General features: G+C 35.6%; 1 pseudogene; it reads left to right on the top strand.

Annotated features, from left to right (window-relative positions):
- The first annotated feature begins 3899 nt into the window (after window positions 1-3899).
- LOC130032962 (THO complex subunit 7 homolog) lies at window positions 3900-4693 on the top strand (annotated as a pseudogene).
- Window positions 4694-13244: the final 8551 nt, after the last annotated feature.

Raw genomic sequence — 13244 nt, 5'->3', positions numbered from 1 at the left:
AGACACAAAAAGTAGTATAAAGGAAAGTTCATAGTGATACAGGATTATATAGAAAACAGAAAATGACTCAAATAAGTGACCTAATGTCACAGCTTGAGAAGTTACAGAAAAACAAAAACAAAATAAAGAAACAGGGCTGAGAAACAGTACAGTAGTTAAAGGGCTTGTTTTACACATTGTCAAGACTGACTTGATTTCCAGCACTGCATATGATCTGCTTAATACAACCAGGAATAACCCCTAAGCACAGTTAGGAACAATCTCTTAGCACTTTCAATTTTGTTCCTTCCTTAATATAACAAAGAAATCTCCAGCAAGTAGAAGGAAAAAAGTAATAAAAATCAGAAGCCAATGATATAGAAATCAAGAAAATAGAACAAAAGTTAATAAAACCAGCCAGAAACTGTTTTTTTTAAAAAAGAATAAGATTGACAAACTCTTAGCTAGAGTCATAAAGATAAAAGAAAAAAATCCCAATAAATGAGATCTTAAATAAAGGGGGATATTAAGAGACACCTCAGAAATACAAAAGTTCAGTTAGAAAACCTAGCAGAAATGGTTAAATTCTTAGACTCATACAATCTTTCATAATTAAATCAGAGGAAGTAAAAAACCTTAGACAGATCAATCAAGAGAATATAAATTGAAATGGTGATTAAAAATGTCACCACATGGGCTGGAGAGATAAAAGAGTATAGGGAACATGTTTTGCAAGCATAACAAGCATCTCATATACTTCCTCAAGCCTTACCAGGAGTGATCCCTGAGGCAGAGACAGAAATAAGCCCTGAGTTCCTCTTGGTGTGGCTCAAAAACAAAATTATAAGTGTGTGTGTGTGTGTGTGTGTGTGTATACAAAAGTTTAGGTTCAAATGGCTTCACTACCAAAACAAAACTTACCAAAGCTACCAAAGAAGACTTATTATCTATACTCCTCAAGATCTTCCAAAATATTGAAGAGGTAGAAATCTTTCCTAATAGATTCTAAAAATCCAATGTTACCATAATACCAAAAACAGACATAGGTCTCACTAAAAAAGAAAAATTATAGACCAATACATCTAATAAACATCAACACAAATATTGTCATCAAAGCCTTAATGAACTGAATCTACAATTCATCAAACAGATCATAGACCATGATCAAGTGAGATTCATTCCAGAGATGCAAGGACGGTTCAACTTATGTAAAATAATAAATGTGAAATAATATGTAAACAAAAGGAAAGACTCAATGATCAAATAAATTGATTCAGAGAGAGCTTTTGATAAGATTCAGCATTCATTCATGATAAAAAAAAAAAGTGTCATCAAGGGCTGGAGCAATAGCACCATGCATAGGGTGTTTGCCTTGCATGCGATCGACCTGGGTTCAATTCCCAGCATCCCATATGGTCCTCTGAGCACCATACCAGGAGTGATTCCTGAGTACATGAGCCAAGAGTAACTGCTGTGCAATGCTGGGTATGACCGCTCCCCCCCAGAAAAAAGCAAAAAAAAAAAAGGCATCAATAAAATGGGCGTAGAAGAAACATATCTCAAGAGAGTAATGGTCAATTACAACAAACCCACAGCCAAAATTAAACTTAGTTAGCTGGAGGGACAGCATAGCAGTAGGGTGTTTTCCTTGCATGTATCCAACCCGACCGACCCAGGTTCAATTCCTCCGCCCCTCCCAGAGAGCCCGGCAAGCTACTGAAATTATCTCCCCAAATGGCAAAGCCTGGCAAGCTACCCATGACGTATTCAGTATGCTAAACACAGTAACAAGTCTCACAATGGAGACGTTACTGGGCCCACTTGAGCAAATCAATGAACAACGGGAGGACAGTGGACAGTGACAAAAAACTGAAAGCCTTCCATCCAAACCGGAAAAGAATATTAACTTTACTATTTGCAGATGTTACGATCTTATGCATAGAAGATCCTAAGGGTGTCAATAAAAATACTCTTAGAAACAATAAAATAGAAGCGAAGTAGCAACTATAAAATAGACAAAATATATTATATTCCTAAATGCAAATAACAAATGAGAAGAAAAATAAATAAAAGGCAATCCCATTTGAAGTAGAATCTAAAGATACCAAATACCTAAAATCAATAGCAAAAAAAAGAAAAAGTGAAAGACATACATAAAAAGCAGTCACTGTTCCATATCTTGTTGTTCTCTAAAAGAGAACATGGAAAGCTAGAACATGTTCATCAACCGGAAGAGCTAAAATTGTAAAAATGACTATATATATTACCCAAAGCATACAAAGTTTATGCAACTCCCATCAAAATTCTCTCAAAGAATACATATCTCAAAGGCCTAGAACTACTTAAATTTTAAAGAACTCTTAAATTCTCTTAATAGTTTATATTCTGTAAAAAAAGAAATGGGAGGAATTGAGTTTCTTGACTTAAAATTGTACTAAAATGTATAGTAATAAAACCTATATAGTACTGAAATAAAGTCAGAGTCTTAGACAAATGGTACATAAATGAGCAGATTTACGAACAGATAATCTATGACAAAGGAGTTCGGCACTCCTTTGTATGAAGAAAAATGGATACCAACATGAGAAAAAACAAAACTGCATTCACATTTCACACCATATACAAACGTTAATTCAAAGTGGATCAAATTTTTCTAGATTAGACTGAAAATCCAGAAAATACTCTGAGAAAAAAATATAAGCAAAGCTCTAGCTATATGGACCTCTGAGGTGTATGCAATGCTTTGATTCCATTGGGAAAGAGTACAAGAATGAAAATAAACAAATGGGCTGTATCAAGTTAAGTCTTTACACAGAAAAAGAAACTCTCAGACTAAGTTAAAAAGGCAATGGACTAAGGGGGAGATAATAGTCTCTCACACCATGCATCAGATGAAGGGCTAATATCCAAGGTACAGAAAACACTCACAGAGCAACAAAACTCACAACCAAAAAACCAATAACCCCATCAAAAGATGGTAAGAATAGATAAACAGATACTTCCCCAAAGAGGACATATGGATGGTTAGTACTCATATGCAAAATTTCTCGTTGTTACATATTATCATGAAAATGCAAATCAAAATTGCAATGAGGTGAGTTTTCACACTGGTGAGAATGGCATATATCAAAAAGACTGGAAACAATTAGAAATTGTGGTGAAAAGTATCACTTATTCTGGTTCAGTCTCTATGGAAATAGATATTCTTAATTTTTTAAAAAAATTAAGTATATGATCCTACAATTTCACTTCTTAGCATCAACCACAAGAACACAAGCATCAATTTGAAAAAGATGTATGCATACCTATGCTTATTTCAGTGATTAGCACAATACCTAGGTTATAGAGGCAACCCAAATGTCTAAATGACAGATGATAGGATAAAAAAAATTATGGCAAATACACAATGGAATACTATGCAGCTATAAGAAAAGATGAAACCATGCAGTTCACTGCAACTTGGATAAAAATGGAGTTGTATCATGTTAAGCAATATGTGCCAGAGGGAAAGGACAAAACACAAATAAATGATCTCATTCATCTATGTCATTAGAGAAACAGGGAATGGATGGTATCAAATGATGACAAACCTGGATTACAAAACTGAGTTTACCAAACAGAGGGATACTAGCAGAGGGGGTTATTAGATGGATTAGAAGTGACTTAAAGACATTGGGCACTTCTGTGGTGTGCAGGTACAGCAACAAACAGTACATCAAGATCATAAACATTGGCACGTTCCAGTCATATTACTTTAACTATAGTAACAAAAATTTTTTTTTAAAGATGTGGCCAATTAGATGTGGCTGGATCAGGCAGCCGCCACCGTGCATGCCATGAGAATCATGACTGACTGAAACTCCAGAGTGAAAGGAAACTAGTAGGATGGTCATCAAATAGGAGGTATAAACAATACAAAGTCATATGAAAGCGTCTCCTGATTGATGTTGATGGTGTTGAAGATGACTGGAGAATTAATCTGTTTGTGAAAAGTTTCATTAAATGGCTCAATTCTGGATCCCAGGAAGAAGGATATAGCCACTATCAAAGTATGCTAAGTACATTGTCCCAATATGAATTTTCAGTGGGCAAAGCACTGCTTGTATATGATATGAATCTCAGGGAAATGAAAAATTATGAAAAAATTATAAGAAAATAGAATGTAGCATAGCTGGAGCACATGAAAAATTGCTGAGCACAAAAAGCAGATTCTTCTAGCAAAATGAATGCAAACAAATCGCCAAGAATATGATGCTTTGGTAAAAGCGATCCAGCATCACTCAGACAGACATGAAACATTGAAGGAACTTGAAGCTCTGGGAAAAGAATTAGAGCATCTTTCACACATTAAAGAAAGTGTTGAGGACAAGCTGGAATTGATATGAAAACAATTTCATGTTCTTCTTAGTACTATTCATGAACAGCAGCAAATACTGGAAAATGATAAAAAGTTCTCAGAACTAGAAAGCTCAAGAAATAAGCATTGAGACAGATCCTAAACCATGATGATTCATCATTCCCACAAATATTGAAGTAGTCATATTATCTTAGTTTTTTAGAATTTGTTGTGCTCTTTTGAGATTAGTTTTGATAGTAAGCTACTTCACTTTTTAATTATTAATTCACAGGTCATATTTCTTTACATGAAGAAAAATTAATATAGACGTGTTGTTAAGAAACTGCCTTTTTAATTAAATATAAAGGTTAGAACAATATTAAATGTTTAACAAAATATCATTAAACCAAAAAAAAACGAGAGAGAAGTAGCTAGATCAAAAGATGTTAAAGATGATTTCTCAGCTTCTATCTTTCTTTCTGGGGGTTAAGAAGCTCTAACAATACAAAGTAAAGAGAATTTAGACTTGGCTGTGAGGAAAAAATAGTGAATTTGGTGTTGAATATGAGTAGTAAAAAATTATTGAGAGTTACAAACTTTATCAAAAGGGAGATTTAAGAGGGGGAGTAAAGAATTGTAATTAGCCTCACACACTTGTCACTTACTCTGTAAAAATTTAAATTGTGAGGCATAAAATATTTTTTTAAAAAAAGCAAATGTGACTGAGACAGTACATTCTGTGTGGTGAAGCATAGGTTGAGTATAGTGTTATATTGAAATGAAAGAATTTGGATAAAAGTTCAGTAATCATGTGAAATTTTCATGATAAATAAAATATAATAAAATGTTATCTCTTAAAAGCAAATATACAACATTTTTTTCTGGAAAATTGTGGGACAGAAGCTACATTAAATTTAATGAATTGTGAATGAAAAGCAAGAAAGCAGATATCATAAATAGACACTAATATTTAGAGGAGTTGTACAAGCTGAAGTGATAGCACAGTGGGTAGGGCGTTTGCCTTGCATGCAACAACACGACCAACTGGAGTTCGATTCCTCTGCCCCTCTCAGAGAGCCCGGCAAGCTACCAAGAGTATCTCGCCCGCATGGCAAAGCCTGGCAAGCTACCCGTGACGTGTTCGATATGCCAAACACAGTAACACATATCACAATGTTATTGGGCCCGCTCAAGCAAATGGATGAATAACGGGAGGACAGTGACTGTGACAGTACAAGCCTAGAGGCAGAATGAGTTGAAGGAATTAAGTTAAAAGAGAAAGATGTTATGTTTGCTAAATAAAAAAAAATTTCCTCTTGTAGTATGCTATTAGGGATTTTGAAACGCAATATAAGTTGGGAGTATAGGAAGCACACCAAAAAAAGTGAAAGTATTTTAAATACACATCTTTTCTCCTGAGAACAAAATGAAAAAAAAAAAAAAGAATAAGGGAAGTTAAAAACTGTTCCCATAACATTATGGAGGAGAATATTAATTTTTGCTCAATAAACAGTTCTTTTGCAGAGCCTGAGTGGGCAGGCTGTTTGCCTTGTCTGTCACTGACCTGGGTTAGATCTCTGGCATCCTATATCGTCCACCAGGAATAATTCCTGAGTCCAGAGACAGGAGTAATCCCCAACCATCGTCTGGTATGGCTCAAAAACCAAAAAAAAAAAAAAAATATTCATTTTGCAAATGAATTTTGCTAGACACTATTTTGTGTATTCAATAGTGTCTGAGTATTGTAGCATACATTTGTGACTGAAGCAGAGCAGGGCTTTAAAAACGTGGCTGCAGTTGAAGCCAGCCTTGCAAGAAATCTTAAAAGAGTTCCTTCCTTTCTTTTTTTTAATTGAACCACTGTGAGATACAGTTACAAAGCTTTCCTGATCATGTTTCCGTCATACAATGTGCCGGTTTGAACACCCATCCCTCCACCAGAGTTCATTTCCCATCATCAATATCTCCCTTATCCCACCTACCGCTCATCTCTCTCTCTCTCTCTCTCTCTCTCTCTCTCTCTCTCTCTCTCTCTCTCTCTCTCTCTCTTTCTCTCTCTCTCTCTCTCTCTTTCTCTCTCTCTCTCTTTCTGTCTGTCTCTCTCCATTTTGGACATTGTGGTTTGCAATACAGATTCTGAGAAGCCATCATGTTTGGATGGCACACATCTTCCATCCAGAGTGATCCCTGTCAACCATCACTTCACAGTGGTCCCTTCTCCATCCCAACTGCCCTCTCCCCAGCCCTTGTGGTCAACTTCCAACCATGAACCATTTGTCCTGGTCCTTGTTTCTACTGTCCTTGGGTGTTAGTCTCCTACTATCTTTTTTTTCCTATTCCACAAATTAATGCAGTCATTTTATGTCTGTACTTATCCTTCTGACTTATTTCACTCAGCATGATACTCTCCATGTCCATCCATTTATACGTGAATTTCAAGATGTCATTGTTTTCTAACAGCTGTAAGCTGTATAGTATTCCACTGTGTAGATGTACCATAGTTTCTTTAACCAGTTGTCTGTTCTCAGGCACTCGGGTTGTTTCCAGATTCTGGCTTTTGTGAACAATGTTGCAGATGTTATTTCTGCTGTATGTTTTTGCTCCCCATGGATATATTTCCAGAAGTGGTATTGCTCGATCATATGGGCAAGATAAACTTCTCAGCACTTTGCATCAAGTATGGTACTTAGATATGGCAATTATTATAATATTGTACTGATTAATGCAGACACTTAAGCAGTATCTATAATATATTTTCTAACATGAAGGTAATATTCCCTTTCTTAGGATAAAGCACACTTGTATTTGGAATTTTTTTGTTTTGTTTTGTTTTGTTTTGTTTGGAGGCCCCATCTAGCAATACTCAAGAGTTGCTCCTGGCTCTGCCCTCAGCAATCACTCCTTGTGATGTTCAGGGAGCTGTATAGGATGCTGGGTTTAGAACCTGAGTGGCCCATGTGGAAGGAAATTGCCCTATTCGCTGTACTATCTCTCTGGCCCTGGCCTATTCAGATTTTTCCCTTTAAATTTTTCTTAATTATTTTCACTCTTAATAAATTTTGCATTTGTAGGATTTTTCTCTTTTATGTACATTTTAAAATGTTTCAACTCAGAATTAATCATTACATTATTTAAAAAATTTATAGATCCATAAAATACACAGTTTTTGAAAATATATTTTATTAATTTATTATTGATTTACAGTTTTGTAGACTTCTGTCAGATTAGCACTATTCATTTGTGTGTGCAGGTGTCACCATCTCCACTGAGAGAAAAGAGAGAGAGAGAGAGAGAGAGAGAGAGAGAGAGAGAAACAGAGACAGAGACAGAGACAGAGAGAAGCATAGTAAAAGAACAAAAAATGGTCAAAGTCATCAGAATTGAAGATTTTGTCTATAGAACTGAGTTCACATGGAGGGGGACGGGAAATGGAGCTAGGAGTTCTTGGGCCACTGGTGGAAGGAAGCAGGATCTCTGGTGGTATGATGTTAGAATGGTGTATCCACAGCAAGTATGACTGTCAGTAATGTAAATCTAGGTGTCTCATTAAAAATTATTTTAAAATGATATAAAAAATGACTGAAGGCCACAGAAATAATAAATGACAAAACTAAAACTCAAAATTATATGTGCCTGAATTCAGGATCTAATTTTTAAAATATAAACAATACCCCCAACATGAACTATCATAATAATGATTAGATTTGGGAATTTGCAAAGAGAAAGAAATAAAAGTATAAGAGAATGTGGTATTAAAAATAAGATACTACCTGGCATGTTTGAACATTGAGTTTAGTTTGGAATAGAAACCAAGCACAAAAGGGGAAGAGATAATAGAAAGAGGTTAAGGAAAATGAGTATGATTAATGTGGGAAGCAGGCTGAGTAGGAAAGATAGAAATAGGTGATTCAGAAAGGAAACATTAAATTTTGCATCTGGAGGTGGAGCATTTCCATATAATGATGAGGACAAGGGTGTGATTATATCTAAAGGTTGCTAGGTAGAAAGTCCCAACAAAGAAACCAATAGGATAACTAAAAATAAGATTACCCATAAATTTTGGATAAAACTGCTCAGGACAAGCAATCTCACCACCTCATAAAATCAGATTTTACTATATTTATACAATTTACAATTATGAATTATATCATACAGATTATTTTTATTTAAGAGTCCAAAGTGTGCATACAAATAGAGTTTTAGAATAGTTTAGAAATTTTACTTCCAGACATAGTTAAACCATATGGTTAGGGTACGTTTTCAATAACTTAGAAGTCTTTACCGTATTGAATAACCCAGTCATTATGATTTCAGTTTAATGACATTGCTTTCTTTGAAATTATTCTCATTACCTGTTTGTTTACAAATATGCTACCTTAATTAAAAATCAGTTAAACAATTGGAGACTGCATTCACGGCCACATGACATCTTATCAGGACATCTTTTATGACATCTTATCATCTCATTCTTACTTTGGACAAACTTGCAGGCTATCGAATGTAGCCTGCCCACAGGGCAGAGTCTGCAAACTCCCCGTGGCGTACCAAATATGCCAAATACCAGTAACAATGATGGGTCTCATTCTCCTAAAGAGTCTTGAATATAATCTCAGGGCTAGGATGAAAGAGACGTTACTGGGGCCTGCTCGAGGCAATCGACGAATAACAGGATGATGAAATGAAATGAAATGAAATATGTGGCCACGTCTCTCAGACATAATGCTAATACGTGCCAGAATCCTCAGATTTTGATGAACCTTGTCTTTCTTTGATGATCATCTCAATTGAACTTCCTATCTGAGATTTTGATTGACTCATCCCTCCTCCGTACTCATCTCAGGAAACTGTCGCCCACATTACACCTGAGAGTCCCAGCTGCTTTCTTCCCACTCATTTTTGGAAAGCTCCATAAATAACTCCTGTCATCTTGCCTTTCTGTTTTCTTCCTGATACAAGTAAATTTCTTCAAATAAAAACAAACAGATATGTGCTGGGTTTTAAAATACTTCCAGAATGACTTGTTTTTCACCTCTAACAGTGTAAAAAAGCTAAAATTTTTCAGTTTATTGGAATATTAGAGAGAGATAGAATGACTTTCCCATGATTGTCACTTCCAGTCAATAGAGATGACCCAGTGTGAGAATTAGGACTTCTGAAATCAATTCTCATTCTCAAGACCTATATACTCTTATAAAAATGTGAAGTCTTTGAGTTGGAAGAAAAAAAGGCATCATCAATTAGGCATCATCAATTGCAACCTTCTGCTTATTGCTAATATCCCATTCTCAGTGTCTTTTGTTTGGAAGGTGAGTAGTTGAGGTGATTGAGCCACAGCCGGCTGTAGTCAGGGCTTCCTCACGTGGCTTTGTGGTCAGACACTACTCTTGATGTTACTCGTGGGATCAATTGGGGTGCCTTGAATCCAAGCCAGAACAACTCCAAGCAAGGCAGCAATTTACTCTGTACTATCTCTCTGACCCCACGCCATCCATGTCTTTGAAAAGGTGGGCCATAAATATTTGTGACATTATCTCCTGAGGCATATTGGTCTGTCTTGGAGTATCAGCTTTTGCTTGATAATAGTCTAAAATTGGCCTTCTCGTCATTTCTACCCAGAGGTTCCAGTTTACCATCTGTAGCCAATATAGACCAAAGGAATCAGCAGCTACCACCCTGCACAAGTTAGCAGTATTTTGAACAATTCCTTTTTGTGTACAATAGCTGTTTTTTTTCTTTTCTCTATTACTCTACCAAACACATTTTCCAGATATTTTTGAAAAAATTACTCCCTTCTAGAGCTCTCTTATTTTGTTATCCATTTTGTAAAGCATGGAATTCACAGTTTTAAGCACAACACTATAGACATTTTCAGGTAAGTGGATTAGAGCAGGTTTCCTCAATCATAACTGATCATGGTCTCTTTCGACCTGTTTCCTTCCTATGACCCTTCTTCATACCAGTTATCCTAGTCTGTACCCCCTATTTATGTGAACTTTTTTGAGGTAAAAATTGATGATTTACTGAACGTAGAATTCATTAGAAATTTGAATGACAGTTTCTTTTACCTACAGTAATCATATCTCTAAATCCATGGTTCTGATAGGATTCATAAAGAAATTAGTGAACTAGGGTCAATGACATTTTTGGAGTTTAAGAATTAGTTTTTTTTTTGGTTTAATATAAACTATAGTAGTTGTAGGCACTGTATTCATTATTATACACTGAATTTTATTTTGCATTTTTTTCTTTTTGGATCACACCTGGCAATGCAGAGGGCTTACTCCTGGCTATGTACTCAGGAACTACCCCTGGCAGTGCTCAGGGGAGCATATAGGATGCTGGGAATCGAACCAGGCTCAGCCACATGCAAAGCAAATACCCTACCTTCTGTGCTATCACTTCAGCCCCCTATTTTACAAATTTGATTATAAAATTAAGCTGTAAACAATGTTTCAGACTTTTCCAAGGTTTACTTTTGTTTTAGGTTTGGCGCCTTAGACCACTCGGCCATCCTGACACCCTGGAGTGATATCACAGTGGTAGGGCATTTGCCTTGTGTGCAGCCAGCCCGGCCGAGCCAGGTTCAATTCCTCCGCCCCTCTCAGAGAGCTACCAAGAGTATCTCACCCACATGGCAAAGTCTGGCAGGCTACCCGTGACATATTCAATATGCCAAACACAGTAACAAGTCTCCAAAAAATGGAGACGTTCCTGAGCCCGCTCGAGCAAAGTCAATGAACAACAGGAAGAATTTATTTTAAATTAAAATTGAAATTTTCAAGTTTTGAAAAAAAAACCTAAACTTTTTATTGTTATCCACCATACAGTTATCCTTGATTTAGCTAATTGAAGTCATTGTCTTTACTGTTAGAAGCTACTTATCATATTAATGTTGATTTTTTAAATTCTTTATTGCTTCATTACATATGTAAAATGTGCATTAATCAAACTGAACATTTGCAGTTTATAAATTTGAATGAGTTTTGATGTTTAAGCAGCATTTCTTCTTTACAAAGGATATTCAGTATCTTAGCATATAATAGGATATTATAAAATATCTGTATTTACTCAGCAAATACATTAAATTTATGAACCACAAATGATCAGCTTGATTAATAAGTTATTTTATCTAATTTTAACTTAAGTATAAAAGGAATCTATAGCATATTCATTTTTGGTGTCTGGCTTCTCTTTTGGGGGGGTACCTTCTTAAGCTTGGTATTCCCAACCTATGGTTATTGGGCTTGGGGAGCCATTTTCAATGATAGTGGGTTTAGTGGCTCACTGTGTGGATCTGGCAGTGTTGGACTCCTGGTCATGCAAAGAGAAAAGGGGATCACACTTGAGTCCTCACACATTGATGTACTCTAATTCTTTGAGCTATCTTCCTTGCCCCAATGTCTGGTTCTTTCAATATGTTTTGGAAGTCTATTTGTATGTGTGTTCTATGCATTGCTGAGTTGTAAAACACATATTTATACTGCAGTTTATCTACTGCTCATAAATTTTTCTGATTTAGGGTTTTTTTTTAACAAAGCTGCTAATGTAGGTTACAGAATTTACCTTCCAGTGGAAATAATCATCTCGCTTGGAAATTTTACTGATGGGTCATAGGATAGGCATATGTTGACTTAAGGTGATATTATGAAATAGTTTTCCAAAGTGGTTGAGCCAATTTATACTCCCACCAGGAATGTAGGAGAGTTCAAGTTGCTCAATTTACTCCCCAACAGTTGACTTCCCATATTAATTTTAGCTCATGTTGTGGGTGTATGGTGACACTTGGTCTTAATTTGTACTTATCTGGTTACTTACAATGCTTCTCACCTTTGGAAATGAGTTAGTCTTTCATCCATTTAATTAAATTGATTGCCTTTTCCTTATTAATCTATCATGATATCTATTGCTGATTTCACTGTTATTTTTCATTTTTTCTATTCTAATTTTACATTGATAAATATTGCACTATAGTTCTAAGTCTCCCTCATTTGGGTAATTATCAGCTTAATTATTCATCTATTGGCCCATGATCTCTTCATTTATTTTGGTCTTAAACTTCTCTCAGCAATAGTTTGAACATGCTAATATGGCAATTTTGCAAAATTTTATAACTTATTTCTAAATAATTTTTAAAAGGTAACTATTAAAATGGTTTATATCATCTTGTTTCTAAGTATTCATTATAGAAATACAAGTTATTTTGTATATTGACCTGAGTAAAATAAGTTTGACTTTGATTTATTTTATTAATGTTCCCAGTTGTTTATTTGATATCTTCTATTCAGAATCATGCTTTAAGACAGATGTGGAATCTCTTCCTGATATTATAACCTTTTAGTGTCTCTTAATATGCTGGCAGATATTAATTGATGAATAAGAGTTGTTTTACTTGATATTCTTTTATTATTTCTAATAATGAAGACAAATGCTAATATCTCAATATTGACAACGACATTATCTTTATTTTTTTAGATATAAAATTTTTCAGAATTTTTTGAAATTCCCTAAAGTTGTCTTTCAATTTTATAATTCTTCATCTTACTGTGTGTTTTCCATTTTCTGATTCTCATATGCTATCATTTAAAAATTTTCATTGGGAACGGAGCAATAGCACAGTGGTAGGGCATTTGCCTTACAAGAGGCCAACTTGGCCGACCCAAGTTCAATTCCTCCGCCCCTCTCGGAGAGCCCGGCAAGCTACCGAGAGTATCTCGCCCGCACGGCAGAGCCTGGCAAGCTCCCCGTGACGTATTCGATATGCCAGACACAGTAACAACAAAGTCTCCAATGGAGACGTTACTGGGCCCGCTCGAGCAAATCGATGAACAACGGGAGGGCCTTTACCTTTACCTTTACCTTTAATTTAAAAGCAGGCTGGAGCGATAGCACAGCAGTAGGGCATTTGCTTTGCATGCAGCCAGCCCAGTGA

This window comes from Sorex fumeus, unplaced genomic scaffold (genome assembly GCF_029834395.1).
Source record: "Sorex fumeus unplaced genomic scaffold, SorFum_2.1 ptg000051l, whole genome shotgun sequence".
NCBI lineage: Eukaryota > Metazoa > Chordata > Mammalia > Eulipotyphla > Soricidae > Sorex > Sorex fumeus.
Note: the sequence above shows the minus strand (reverse complement) of the source record. Positions and strands in the feature narration are given on the sequence as shown.